This window comes from Melospiza melodia, chromosome 1, assembly GCF_035770615.1.
Source record: "Melospiza melodia melodia isolate bMelMel2 chromosome 1, bMelMel2.pri, whole genome shotgun sequence".
Classification (NCBI taxonomy): domain Eukaryota; kingdom Metazoa; phylum Chordata; class Aves; order Passeriformes; family Passerellidae; genus Melospiza; species Melospiza melodia.
In genome coordinates, this window is record NC_086194.1 from 24,915,234 (window position 1) to 24,930,535 (window position 15,302).

The following is a 15,302-nucleotide window of genomic DNA, read 5'->3' on the forward strand; positions in this document are numbered from 1 at the left end:
ACGTAAGGCTAGAATCAAAATTTACTGAAGTCATGGAGAATTTTTGTATTGACTTTGGATCAGGCTATAAATTTTTATTATAAAAACATGTCTGCTGATTATTTATCTCCCAAGTAGTGTATGCTGTGTAATCTATGAATAATTCCAGTCATGGTTTCTTTCTCTAATATTAAGGTACCATTTCTGATGTCAGCTTTGACTGGGTAATAATATCAGCTGAGTGAGTGATAAGAATTCAGAGCCATGGCAGAAGCCTGAGCATTAATAACTGTAATGTCTAAAGAGGAGGACTAATACATTTAAAATAAAAAGTGGAAGTCAAAGTAATTTTTCATTTCAGTAGAAAAAATGAATGGAGCACACAGTCCCAATCCTCCATAAGATGCAATTAAATAGTAATTTGATGATTTGTGTTATGTTTATTTTGACCTTTCAAATATGTGGGAAAGGCTTTCACCAGTTAAAGCAGAGAATTCAATAAAAACAGAGACTTTGAGCACAATGAGTTTCAGTGAAGGGAGTGCTCTTTTGCAGACTTGCAGAGCATTTTCCTACAGAATATTTTTCGAGACAAATGGAGCAGACATCATGCTTGTTTGTTTGTCCAGCAAGGCAGAACTGAGAACGTGAATCAAGATTCCTGGATATTGGAGCTAGCTTTGTTCTACCTTTGTGCTTGGCCACTGAAGAATTACTTAAGAAGGAAAAAACAAACCATCATGTACTTCCTCCCTAAGAGAACTCTCTTTAGTCTTCTCATGAGTCAACAAAGCATGCACAAACCAATTTATTTGATGATCAATTAGAGAAGCTAGTGCCTGAACATAAGTCTGCAAAAGCTCTTGCAATCCACCTGTTTTCCAGAAAGACCATTATAAGCAAATTGCCCATTCAAAGCAGTTTTATAAAGATCATTTTCTTAGACTGCTGCATGGACTGCAGCAGCTGGGTTAATTACCTGGACAGAGCACAGTGCTAATGGGATGATGTGACTTCCTGTCCCACAATGGCTCATTCTGAGTTTTCTTGTGTGTTTCTGCATAGCTCTACACTGGGCCACAAGAATACATATTTAATTTCTGTATTTATATTGTTTGCTTGATGCAGTGTAGGAATCATGGAAGAAAGGGTGACATTGTTCTCCACAAAGATGTGTCAATGCACTTGTAAGAAAAAGCTATTTTAACTTACTGAAAATCTGAGCACAATATCTAACTTATAATGAAACTTTAAAAAAATTACATCATTTTTAAAGCAAGGGGTCAAAGACTGAAGTAATTATAGTGCAGAAAAATCACTATGTTTCAGAATTAAAAGTCTCTTTATGGTTTTCTGTAAATGTAGCTAAAATCAAACTTAGGTTATATTTTATGCTATACCCATGAAGAAAGATTCCATCTCCTGCAGACCATTCACCTACAGAAGTAATATTTACTTGAAAATAACTTGAAAAGTCATTGTCACTTGTCAAAAGTATGGTCAAAAAGGACATGATTTATGAGTTCAAATTAAATTATATTATACACATCTATGCCATGACATGGAAACCCTCTACATTGACACCAGTGCTCAGAAACCCGTACTTGGACAATAACCACTACCCTCTGTCACTTTAGGGACCACGTTAGGCAAAAGGTCTGGATGTAGGGTAAGAGGTTTCTACCCCATTTACTGCCAGTTCAAGTGCACAAAACCTACTGCTATTGTGAATGGCTTCAGGTTCACCAGCTTGTGCTTTGCTGGTGGACCAGGAAATCCAGTGGTGGGTTGCTCCTTGGTTCAAGGTCCACCAGCTGGTCCTTTGTTATGGGTTGGGTCTTGGCTTACAGCTCAAAGTCTGCTGGACTGCTCTTTTGTCTTTTACTCTCAGTGCTGGCCTTGTCCTGCTGGAACTCCATTCCCTGCTGTTTGACGTGTGACAAATTAAGCTTGACTCTTAAATACTTTTTCCTTCCCTTTTATCCTTTGCTAAGGAGACCTTATTCAGTTTGTCCATCCTAGTCAACACCATTTGATATCCCTGCTGCTCAGAAAATCCTTGAGTAATGTGCAATTAACTTCATAGCTGAGTAAATATGAGTTGGTATTTTTGAATCCTTTTACCAAGAATCCAACTATTTAACTGGACCCTTTTATCTAAATCTCTTTCCTGAAATTCTGAATCAGGGCAAAGGATCAGGCTGGTGGTTTCTGGAGAATATATTTTCCTGGAAGGGTTCAGGAAGGATGGAGAGGACACTAGACACAACAAACTCTACTCAGAGTGATGTTTCTGAGTTGACTCCAAATGCTAATTACTTGTACTTCTGTTGGAAATTCACGGAGTTAAAATACAAATGTTAGTTTACTAGAGCAATGCTGAATGTCTATATACTCCAGTGGTGTAAAAGAAAATGTAGAAAGCATATCTGAATTTCATACTCGTGAATCTTTAGGTTTAAAGATAATTTTTCTTTAAATGAAATTACTAGGATAACCTCATTCATTAAAATAAAAGTTGTTATTCAATATTACTGTCTTTTAAGTTATGTATTCCATATATGTGTAAAACTATGCTTCAGGAATTACTAAATGAGGTATACTAGTACTCCTGTTAGAATCCCTATTTCCTGACAGGATACATAGTCATGGATCTGGCTTCAAAAGTTTCTCTGATGGCTTCCTTCTCACTGGTGTCAGCAGTATAAACTTTAGACCACATTTCTCTTTCACAGGTCAGCACAGATCACAGACCACAGCAAAAGTAGGGATGATTCCGGCCACACGATCATGTTTCACAAGATGCAGTTCTGTGTCTTGACAGATCATGACCAACTACAATGTGACTGACTGTATATTAATCACAGAATATCCTGAGTTAAAAGGGTCAGGTCCCACAAGACAAGGATTCCCAAGAACTGCACCACATGCCTGAGAACATTGTCCAAATGCATTGTCCAAATTGCTTCAGGCATTTTCCAGAGATGACAGATCTTAAGAAATTAGTAACAGAAAGAAGCCCAGCAAAACTAGACAGCAAAAAAGACAGATCTGAGGCACCTGGCTCTTGCGCCTAGCATTTTCTTGGCACATACAGGCCAGCTCATCCTGTGCCAGATGTCAGACTGGAGGGCTGGAGCCAGTGCTGGTGTGCAGTTTGATGTAAGTGTGACATATCCAGTGTGTGTCGTGTGTGTGCAAGGCAATGTGCGTGTGCACATAGCACGGAATGCACCTCTCTTGGATATGACTCATGCTCTTCATTAATCACAGGAAACACAAAATATCCTTGGCCAAGTCTCCAAGAAAATCCTGGTGACCTGCCAGGAGAGCAGGTCTGGCTCTAATTCTGGGTTTGTGCCTCCTACCATTGTGGTGCATGAGAAGTCAGACTCAGTGTGTGCTCCCATGCTGCTGCTGGGAAAGGGGCAGTATTTCCTCATTTCTCTTGCAGCACAAAGTGCAAATGGCAGCTCAGAAAATGTTCCTAGAAAGTGATATGCAGGATGGAGAGAGAGGATGATTGGATTCTAAGCTTGGAAAATAAATTCTGGGATGGAGCCAAAAACATCTCTGTTCCTCTTTTTCCCTGTCACTAGAATGTTAATTTCTTGCCAACGATGTTAAGGGGTTTGTTTAATCATTTTTACTAATATGTTCTAATGTCTTGAAATGGGGCTTAGGAAAGAAAAAAGTGTTATTCATTATCAGCAAAAGAATAATGTCCACTATTTGTGCTGCAGTAGAAACAATTACCTGATCTATCATGGAGATTACACAGGGAGACATAATTCCTTCCTCAGAGTCAGTGGGAGAGGAATGACCCTTTTTTGCATTACAATAGAGTAAGATTATAAGGTTCATCTTGTAGGTTTTATAGAAAGGCACGACAGTTCTCCTAGATGCCTTATAACTCTTATGGTCCCTGGAGTATTTTATCCTACTGTGAGCATTAAATTTATGCCTCATTTTAGCAACAAGGAAGCCATTTGAAGGAAAAACATCTAGGAGTGCAAACTGAATAGAAATATATCAATATAACATAGTATATAAAATATATATTTTATATATGTCTTTGTAATAAAGTAGATTTTATTTTTGCTAGAAATAACGTACATTTGATAAAAGAAGCTATATGATCTATTTTAATGTTGTTGCACTGTAATTTCCAGTTTTATGAAAAAGACACAGAATGTGCAGACAAGTTTGCAAAATCATGTTCATGCACATCACCAAACAGCCATATACAAAGAGCTTTTGCATGAGGCTCTTCAAGGTCATGTTTATTATGGAATAGATACAAATTCTGTGCGTGCACTTACTGGTAATAAGAATCTATTCTTAGGAATCACATAATTCATGGAGCAAAAGTTCATTTTAGAAATTAGAAAGAAATATTTGATATCACCCTTTAACAAATTCATAAGGATTTTTGAAAATTTAGATGAAGACAGTTAAAAATAAGCAGATTTGTTCTGTTGTATACTATGAATTGTTTTTTTCAAAGCTTTTTTCTGAGCTTCCCTGCATCGCCCACCCAGTGATTGTCACAAAGAGGAGATTCATCTCTCCCTTATGGCACTGCCAGCAGGGAGGGAAGCAGCCAGCAGCATTCAGAGGGATGCCTGTACCCTGATGTGCTGACAGGTGCAGGGGTTTCTACAGGAGGAGAACTGAAGACAGAAGAGCTGCACTTTTCTCTGCTGTTTCAGGTTGAGCATCAGATGCTCAGGTGCCCATGGCGAGGGTGCTGGGATGAGCACACCTGTTTGTGTCCACTTTTGGCCATGTCAGGCAGCAGCCTTGGTGCTGTTCCCAAGGAACAGAAAGAGAAGAAAGGGGCAAGAAAGGGACCTTGGGAGCTGCCTGGTGTGTAGTCTGTTCCAAGCTTTCCTGTGAGCAATGAAGGCAATGAAATCTTTCTCTTCTGTTTTGGTTTGGTTGTTATAAAGTTTAAGAACTTGCAAAACACCTTTCCCTCCACTGGTGTGTTATTAGGGTCTTGTTCACTGGTCAGGTGTCTGCAGGACACTTGTGGGAATTCAACACCAATAAGGCCAGAAGCCTGTTAAAATTCGACAGCAATTACCTAGGGCTCGTGCTCAAATGGATTCAGGGACAGAATGCAGTGTCACTGGGGGACTCCTGGGATAAGGCTTCTCTCCTGGAGGGGTGATGAGGAAGAAGGGAGCGAGACCTTCTTAGACTAGAAGAAAATATGTGGGGGGGGTAGAAATTAAAATTGTGCATGGTTAGTACAAATACAAAAGCAAGGAAGTTATGCTGTGTAGGAGATGTTCTGAGGGAGCTGAAATATCCAACTCTCCCTACCCAGCAGAATTCTCAAAAGATGTTGAATCCTGCTGGACACTCACATGTAAAGGATGTGAATATTGTAGGCAGCTGAAAATGAGAGTATGTTTCTTTAGGGGTGACTTTTGCTAAGAGTTTAATTAGATGAGTTTTTACATCTTAGCTTTGATGTTCTTCGATGAACTGGTTTGTACAAAACTGGTTTTCAGGCATCTCTTATATGAACTTTGATAGAAACCAATTCTAGCCAAGGCTTTTAAAATAGTCCAACTCACTGCCTTCAATTATTTAAGAGCTCTTTTTTTTCCTTAAGACTCTGGAGAATATTACCTTGAAGTCAAATAAAACTGTTTACACATACTGTGAACCATCAGCAAAACAATTAAACCTCTTTCTAGGAGACCATAATGCACTGACAGTTAAGATTTTATTTAATGGAATACTAACGAGGATTTTAAATGACATTTAATGGATTTGAAAAGATTATTTTCTTTCCACAGCTGAATTATTAGTAGGTTTGTACTGAGTTGTAGGGTATCATTATTATTTTTACATCAGTAATGCCTTTCTAACCTCAATTAACAGGAGAACAGAAGCCACGCTCTGAATGTTTCACTGAAATGCAGTTGTCAGCTATGTAAATGACTTTATAAATATGTCCCAAAAATGGAAATAGTTTATGCAAATTAACCTGAACCACGCTGTACAGGATTGGAAGTACAAGAAATAACTCAGTGGTTTTGGGAAGCATTGAAAAGCATGACTTGGAGAATCAGCTGAGTTCCACCAGAGGCAGGAAAGGAGACCTCACTAACCTCTCCAGGAGTGCCAAGGATGGAGAAGGACATCTCTTCTGCTCACCCTCTTTTCTTGTAAAGTATTTTTTTTCATTCTCAGAACATTTCCTCTCATGTAAAAAAATCATACTTTTAAATATATCCTCAACGATTGGAAAAACCCTACTACAAAGGGAAATAGATTTAAAATTAATACCATTAATGTTTCATGCTCCTTAGTGGTAGCTGGTTCTTACAAAGATTTGGAAAGAAATATAAAAATCCTTGAAGCCTTTCACTTTGAATTATTTCAAAGCTGGTAGACTGGCAAAAAGAAATGTAAATTTTTTCCTTCCTTCAAAACTCCTGAATATTTGCTAATATTTGCTATTTTATCCATTTTATTAAAGGCTTCTCATGAGCATCTGCTCTGAATTTGCTTTAGTCATTGATTATTAATTTCTCACATAGTGTCATGTGAGATGACTTTATGTTATTACTCAATGTCTTTCAGTAGGTTTAACTCAGTAAAATCTGCAATTGCTGCTCCTTGAACAGTTTTTATTTAGACTGTGTTTATACAGCTTGGGTAGAATTTCTCATCCAAAAGGTATTAAGACCTTAAAGAGGACAGAATTTTGATACTGAAATGAAAAAAATAGGTGAAAGAAGATCCAAAAGAGGATCAGAAAGATGTCTAATGTGAAGCAAATTCAGGTGTTAGGTTTTAGCTTGTACATATGTAATAGCAGAGATGAAAAGATACACCTTCCTCAATTCAGCAGACACGTTTCTCTTCTGTGAGGAATAGAGGACTCTGTCCTAGATGCTTTCTTCAAAGATTTACTCATTCTTTTAAACTATTGATTCAGAAAACCTGAGAACTTCGGTAAATGAGTTACAGTTTCTGTCAAGGTACATAAAAATAGCAAACAATAGCTAGTTTAGAAGTTGGCAATTACAGTAGCCTTGTTAGGCCAGTGCTGCTTAATAGTTATTATTTCATAAGATGTTTATCTTCTAACCTTTTTGTGAGCATTTTAAAGAAGTTGTCAGTTCACTGTTAACATGTCATGTTGATGCATTCCTTATCTTCAATATGAAAAGTTTCCAGATAAGCTGAGATATTGCATCAATTACTACAAACTATTTGTAATATTAAATTTGCCTGAGTATCGAAAATTGGAAGGGACCTCTGGAGGTGAACAGGTCCAACCCCATGCTCACACAGACTCACGGCCAGAAAGCTGCCAGGACAATGTCCAGAAGGGTTTTGAATGTCTCCAAGGATGGGGATAATGTATTGATTTTCTTATGCCTCTTAATGACTCTTACAAGCACTCTGAAAGCAGGTTTAGCATTTTTGAGAAAGCCTCAAGGACACTTTTGCCTACTGGAGAGCTGTGAAATACACAGTGATTACACTGCTGTGCAGAGGGCTTACCTGAGAGTCTGGGCTGAGATTCCTGGAATCTCAAATGGACACACTGGAATGGCTCAGTTATGTCTGAAGTTTAATATTTGCCTCCTGCTGTGTTTCATATGTTTCACTGGGAGAAATCTGCTGAGGATTTCATAAGCAGTTCTATTTTTTATTTGAGTTTTCAATTGTATTTCCAGTCCAGCCTTTTTATCAAACACACAGCAGTTTGCTGACAGAATTCACTGCTTCATTTCAAATGCTCCACTTATCACCTGGTTTCTGCTGGATGCTTTATCTATTTTTTAGAAAACACTTAATCTGAGATACCAAACAGCTATCTTAATACTGAGTATGTATTAGTCAATATAGCAACAAATAGAAAGCTTGCACACAGCTATTACAGACAAATATGGCAATCAAAAACTTATTTAGCAGCAATTTCTGATAGCATCAAGAAATAACACTGATTGTAGGGCAGAGGATTTCTCCAATGTGAAGAAATAAATAGCCCTTAATATACAGTTCTTTTGTATGTGTTTATTTTCTGCTTTTCATAAACTATGTCAGTTGAGTTTGTCATTTAATAATGGCAAATGGAGAGGGGAAGCCAAGCTGTTAGGCTGTTTGTTTCTTAGCACAGAATTAGAGCACCTTTTCTTACATTTGACAGATCTGGACCTTTTATACTGTATAGTATCCTAGCAGGGGTGTGTGTGTGTGTCTGTTACATCTCCCATAAGCAATTATTTTATTGCCATCTGCTAACTCACAAAGATCCATGGACCACAAAGGTCCACATGGTCAGTGGAAGTGTTAGAAGTAAAAAACATGCTGAAAACTTACAATCACATTTTTTCACATGCCTCTATGAAATAAACTGGCAGAACTGGTGCAGTACCCTCCAGTCCAAAGATCAGGGGGTGAGGGGGAGTATCCTGTGGCTGGGTCAGCACTGATCATCAAATTTAACTAATAAGGGCTAATTTAACTCATTAAGGGCTATGGTCTCAGTTAGTTATGACTATACTGGTCTTTGGATTTGCACAAGTGTAATCTCTTGAGCTCTCACACACAAAGATTTTTTTACCGCTACTTGGCTAAAAAGGAAATACATTGTTTTCTCTGTTGATATTTAATATCTCACTATTTTACACATCAGAGATATGCATAGATATGTTGTTAGAGTCCACTAAATATTGGAGGTTTGCGTTCATTTACATTGCGTGCCTTTTCAGTGTCTGTTTAACATTCATCCAGCAAATTCAGGAATCATAGCTGATTTATTATTTGTATCTGCTCAGGCTGCAAATCTCTGTTCTGTGGTTTACAGAACTATTGCAGAATTATGTCTTGGTGTCAGGCTTCCACATTCAATGGCAATTAATCTGTGCTGAAACAATCTCAGAACATATTAAGAATGTTGAAGGACATAAGTATTTCATATATGAGTATCTAATTAAATGTTTATAAATATTTTGTCAGAAAGACCACTGCTTTTCTCAACTGTAAATGGAAATTATACCTTATTTATCCAGGATTCACTACTTTTGAGGCCTTTTTCAAATATTTTTTGGAGTGTTAAATGTCTGTTCAGAGTGACCATCACATTTTGTGCACACTTACAGAATTGCTTATGCACCATCACACATGGAAGGGAGTGCCTGAGCCTGCAGGTGCTCGGAAGGCTGGAGCTGCTCTGGGGTGAATTGGTTCATCTTCAGTCCTTACACAGGGCAGGCTGCAGCTGTGTCTGAAACTTCTTGCAGCCCTAATAATTTTCTTGCTATTGTGTGAATAATGCAGGAAACTCTGGTATTTCTGCATTGTGGTGGAAAATAAAAAAAAACATGAGTCTAATGAGGGATATTTTTAAAAAAGTGTGTATCTGAAAAAGGGATTTAGCCAATATTTAGCTCTCAAATCTCAAGCTGCAATTTCAAGAACCTCTCCACACCTTCTGTCTCATAATGCATATACTTAAACTCCTAAGCCCCCCAGTCCTCTAGACTTTTAAGTTCTTCTACTCAGACTCAGAAGCACTTCTGCTTGGATAAGGCTGACCACCTCAGGATTTTTCAATTTAAAGATCAGATACATAAAGAATTTTGGTGACTAGCAGCCAATCAATACCCTGATGTGGCTACTTCTTTTGACTGCTATATGGAATACTTAATCTCATATTACCACTCCCAGGTTTTATAGTGAATCTAATGTAATTACTTTTTTTCCCCCCTGCCTTTGTGTGTTTTTATCCATGGAATAATTTCTGGACATGTTTACCCATAAGTGTGATTTTTTTTACTGAAATACTCATTGCTTCTTCAGTAGTTTGAAAATATTAGCTAATATATGAGCTCACAAAAAGGTTCTTTCCTCCCATGTTTTTCTTAGCAATTCTTGTTGATATTGACAACGTTTTTGCTCATGGACTGCAGGTATCATTTTTGGTACTCTGACTTTTAATAAACTGAATCAAACATAGGGAGTAATCATTATGAAGACAGCAGATTTCAGTTATGAAAAAGTGAATTGCTGGAAGGGTGAAACCTTAGTCACACAGAAGAAACCCTCTAGATGCAGAAGTCCCCTTGTACATAGTCTTCATTCCAATTTGGGGTATATACCAGCAACTCACTGTGATAAATAATTGGCTGTCTTGAATGCCTCAAGGCTTGAGATCTCATTTAAAATAAAACAGATGCTTTGAAGAATATACATAATAACACCTCAAAGTTTGAATGAAAAAAAATATCCTAATTAGGATCAAGAACACTGTATCTTCTCACAAAGCCAGAAATATACTCCACAAAAACAATGCATATTTCTGTCAGCCACTGAAAGAGATTAACATTTACTAATTTGGTTGAATCCACCACTTTTTTCCATTTTCTTCTAACCAAATACTATATTTCAAATTTGACAGCTCTCTATATTATGATCTTGAACACCTTCCAAAATCTGTGGGCATATAATAAATTTTAAGTGAAGTCTGAATCAGAAGGTTTTTTTCTCTGACAAATGTTTGTACCTTTGGGTAAGAGAAGTTCTAAAGGGATGCAACTTGTGAAGAAAGTGTGAAAATAGCTATTAAAAATCATTCTTCATGTAACTATGTTTAAAAAATCTGTTTTAGGCTACCATATGAGGAGCTTTCATTCTCAAAAAGAGATGTCTTATTTTTAGAAACAGAAAACCTTATAGAGCTTTTGTTTTCTGTCATGTGACTGACTCTAAGTGGATAGTACTATTAAAGAAATATCCTCCTGTAGATTTAAAATATTGTAGAAATACCAGATGGTAATGGGAGATGATTTTTATTTTTAAAGAAAAGAAAATTGTTGTTATTTAATTCAAATGAGAAACCATTAAAATATGGTTATTAAAATAGAAGGAAAAACAATAAACCAATAAAGCCCTGCTTTTGGGAGTTTGGGATTTTGTCTATGTTTTATGAATCCATAAAATAGCCTGTGCTTTTCCTTGGAGTATTATGGTGCATGTTTGTGATTACTGAGCTTATTTACTTTCTCATCAATGTGCTTATGATTTGCAAGGTGGGGCTCTTAGCAACTCGTCAGGAGCTAACAGCAGGTAAATTAAATGCATGTAAAGAACCACATGGTTCTGCATTTACTTGGAACAGTTGCTCTAGAGAGGAAAAACACAAGGCTTGAAGAACTTGCAAGAAGTAACACTAAGTCCAGAAGTGCCAAGTTTACTGTGTTACCAAACCCATGCTGGGGTTCCTCACCAGCTCTGTGCCTTGGTCCCTTCCAGCCTTCCCTGCTGGGTGATCAGAGGCAGCAAGGCTGCGGTTTCCTGGGGCTGTGCTCCTCTTGTGCCACAGGAGGGTGTGAGAAGTGGTTGGTCTCCTCACTCTTTCCCAGTGCCTAAAGCTGAGACCGCTGGTTGGGGGTGGGAGTTTCCAGGGCTGAAGGTGAAGGCTTAACCCTGTTTGATTTTGGTTTTCTTTCTATTTTTTTTCCCCTCCTGGGTGTACTGTTCCCTCTCTATTAGCAGAAAACAGTATGGAATGTAGGACAAATTAATTGTTGCCAAATTTCACAACTTGCAGTCTGGACTAGATTCAGCTGATTACTAGCTGATGTCAATTCTGACTCTAGAGTCAGTTGTAAACAAAAATCATTCAAAATCTGGACTCACACTTTCAGTGTTCATGATGTTCTGGTGTAGCCTGAGCTGAAGAGGGGTTTCCAGCTTTATAACCTGATTAATGTCTGCAGTGTGTCCAAGCAGTGTGCTGGTGGAATATTACTGACAGTATTTGGTACAAGTTCTATGGCTGCAGTAAGTTAAGGCACATAATGTACAAATCACTTGTTCAGGCCTATTTAAAATGTCACAAGGAATAAATAGAATAAAATTCAGAAGCAGAGAGTTCCCATCCTTTAACACATAAGCTGAATAATCTATGATTCAGGAAAAAAGACTACCCTCAAACAAGATATTTTTTCTGGACTGCTCAAGCATAATTTGTGCATTCTCTAATAAAACTGAAAAATGTTACTTTTTATACTTTCATGTCTTAAGTTTTTTAGTAAAAACAGTTAAGGTGAAAACTGAACATAGGGTGAAGAGTTCAACAGCAGCTTGCTAATGAGGCTTAATTTAGGACATTCTGTTTGCTGCTTTTTCATAAAGTCTTTCTCTGTTCTTTTTAGCTGAAAATCGTCCTTTGTTAACCTCAACTAGATACTAATAAAAAATAAAACGTGGCTTAGAAATGTACGCCCCATGATAATTCAGGCATGCAGAGGTGTGCCTGCAGTGAGACATACAAGCCCTCAGCAAGCAAAGAAAAGATCTGATTTCATTTGCTCTGATCAACAATGGCTGTGAATCCACTGTGGTTTGGGGTCTAATTAGATGATTGTTAATTGCTTAATGTGGGAAGGAAAAGTTCATGATACATAAGAGAATCTTCTGTTGCTGATTTCAAAACCCATGAGTAATCCTCAAGATTGGCAGTGGGACCATGGCTGACTCAGCTCCATGTAGTGTCTATAAACACATTAGCAAAGCAAGAAGCTGATGAATTATTCTGGGGAGAACTCAAGGGGAAAGTTATTTCCTCTGTTGTCAGTCAAGGCAGAGCAATAAATGTGGCCTTGCTTTGACTTGGTGTTCCTGGTATACTGCAGGTTTTCACTGTCCTCTATCATCTTCTCCTTCAACATCTGCTTTGTGCTTACCCTGCCAGCCATCAGCTAGAAAACATGTAGACTGGCTCTTCTTAAACTTGAGCATAATTTTGAAGTCCTGGATACTTTGTAAGCCAGAAGTAACTAAATCAAAGGTAAATTAAGGCCATAGGAAATCCAGGAGTTGTGGCAGAAGCTTGTATTGACCAGGCACCTGGATAGAGGAAGGGATAAATTAGAGCAGCAGAGCCACTGGTGCAAGTAGAAAATGGTTCTTAAGGCACCCCTGGATACAGACTGAGGAAGGGTAAGCATTTCCACGGCGGCATTTAAGGAAGCAGAACAGACCTCCTCTTAAAGAGGGAAATTTGCTTTTTTTATTCCTTTTCTCATTTTGGCGGCAGAGATGCATAAGGGTTTCCAGAACTGAGAGGCAGGAAAAAAATGAGTTGGGAGTCAAAAACTGGTTGCCTTATGTAATGCTTGACCTTTTTCCATTGTTCCTAAGTAAGTTATAATTATAGTCTGACTTACAGAAGAAACAACTGTTTGAAACATAAAATAGCTGAATTCTGGTTTACAGAAATGTCAGAAATTATATATTTGATGACCTTAAAACATCTCTTTCAATGTTTTATTATTTTACCAGAATTAAATACTTTTAGCAAAGTGCATCAACTTTAATGGGTGCAGTTTTCATTTTAAAAATACTTAGAGTTGAAAATAAATAGGTTGCTTTTTTTAAGATCCCTAAGTGTGTTGGAGTGTGTTCTACATGCGAAAGACCATGTGTGTTCTTTTGCTACAGAGTTCATAACAAAACACCACTTTGTTATCTTCAAATCCAGAGGGTCACAGCGGGTAATGTTCAGATTGGAATATTTGAAATCAGCTTGTACTTAGATCAGCTCATTTATGTACTGTGCTGAAAATTAATTGTTGTAGGTTTTGTGCCAGTGTTGGACAGTATGGCCTGTTGGTGACCTTGCAGAGCTGATAAATGGAATGTTTTCATTTTTCTGAAGAATGGTCTGTATGGCCTACTCAGCTCATATGAAGGAAGCAATGTTTTGCATCTCCATAGTAATTTTTAGTAGTACTTAACTCTTTGTGTAAACAATTTTGCTGTTTCTTCTGCTGTAATTTCTTCTCAGCACACATCAATGTAAAACTGTAATTTAAGAGTTCCTACTTCAAAAGATACAAGTTTTCATAATATTTGGTGATCTGTCAAGTATGGAAAAGTCTCACCATGAAGAGCTTTACAGTTAACACAGTTACAGCTGCAATTCCCAATTCACTGCAGTCAGTATCAGAAATTACAAATCCAAATTGAAGACTTCTCAAAGGCTCCTCTGAGAACACAACTTCATCATCTTGTACGTACCTACTTCTCACTAACACTCTTGTAGACAGCCCTCTACTTGAGCAAATCCCTTCTTGCTTGTTTATCAGCATGGGCTGTGATACAGTGTGGTTTTTTTCAGTGCTTCCCTCTTCTGTGCTGAAGCACGGATTCCTGCAAGTCATCATCTGGCTTTTCTAGCTTTCTAAAGGCGCCTTGCTTGAAACCTATATGAAGAAATGATTTTTCATTGTGCTCACCACTCTGTAACAAATGCAACCTTGACTGAAAGCATTAGGTTGATTGTGCTCTCAGCAGCTGTTTCACCTGAACTGCACTTTCCCAGAGATCACTCTCGGGTTCATTCTATCACCTGTGAGACAAAGAAGAGAGAAGTTCAAGCAATGAAGCAGTTCAAATGTCAAAACATATTTTGGCAAGGCAATTGTAGCTGACTATTTGCAGAGTTCCTGATCACACTGTAGCCAGCAGCAGAAAAAAGCTACTGAGAATAAGTTTCCTCAGAACTGTTTAAGATAAGCGATTATAATGACTGGGAAACAGTCCCCTGTGGCTGTCTGTTCCCATAAGCTTTCAAAAAAATGGCTCAAGTCTATTTCACCAGAAAGTCCTCAATTTTCCTGCCAATTGAGAAAAATCCAATAACATCAGGATAAAGCACCCTTGAGATTCATTCAGCTGGCAAAGCTGTGTCTGTCTATTTAGAGTAGAAACACCTGGTCTATTTTGGTTTTTATATGCAAAGCACTGAAAGCATAGCTAACAGATTAAGGCGCTCAGCATCTGAGCAAGGCAGGCCCATAGTGCAGAATCACTGATGGCTTACTTTGCATCAGGAAGCACCATTTTATGGTAAAATTACTTTTTTCAGTCAACATTATTTAGATACGTGTTCTATTGGTTGCAAAGTATGGGACTTAAAGAGAAGGTCTTGGTAGTCACAAAACTTGATTCTCCAAAATAGTTTCAGATATATCTAATAGATCAATCAAAAGACAAAAAGGGGATGAGAAACAGAGCTGATCAGTGCAATCATGCAGCAAAATTATTACCCCATAAAGAAAAGATACTCCAGACCTGTAAGAAGAAAGCAGTGCTCTGTTTCCTCATCAAATTCTTAAACCTTAGGTGCTCACTGCCCATGAAAGTCATTACAGTATTTCTAATTTTAGAACTGCTTTATATGGATACTAATGTTGTAAGCAAGGCTAGCAGAGGCCACTTAAGGAGCAGAATATGTTCCTTAGCTGCTCTAAACAAAAATACCAATTTCCATTGTCAGG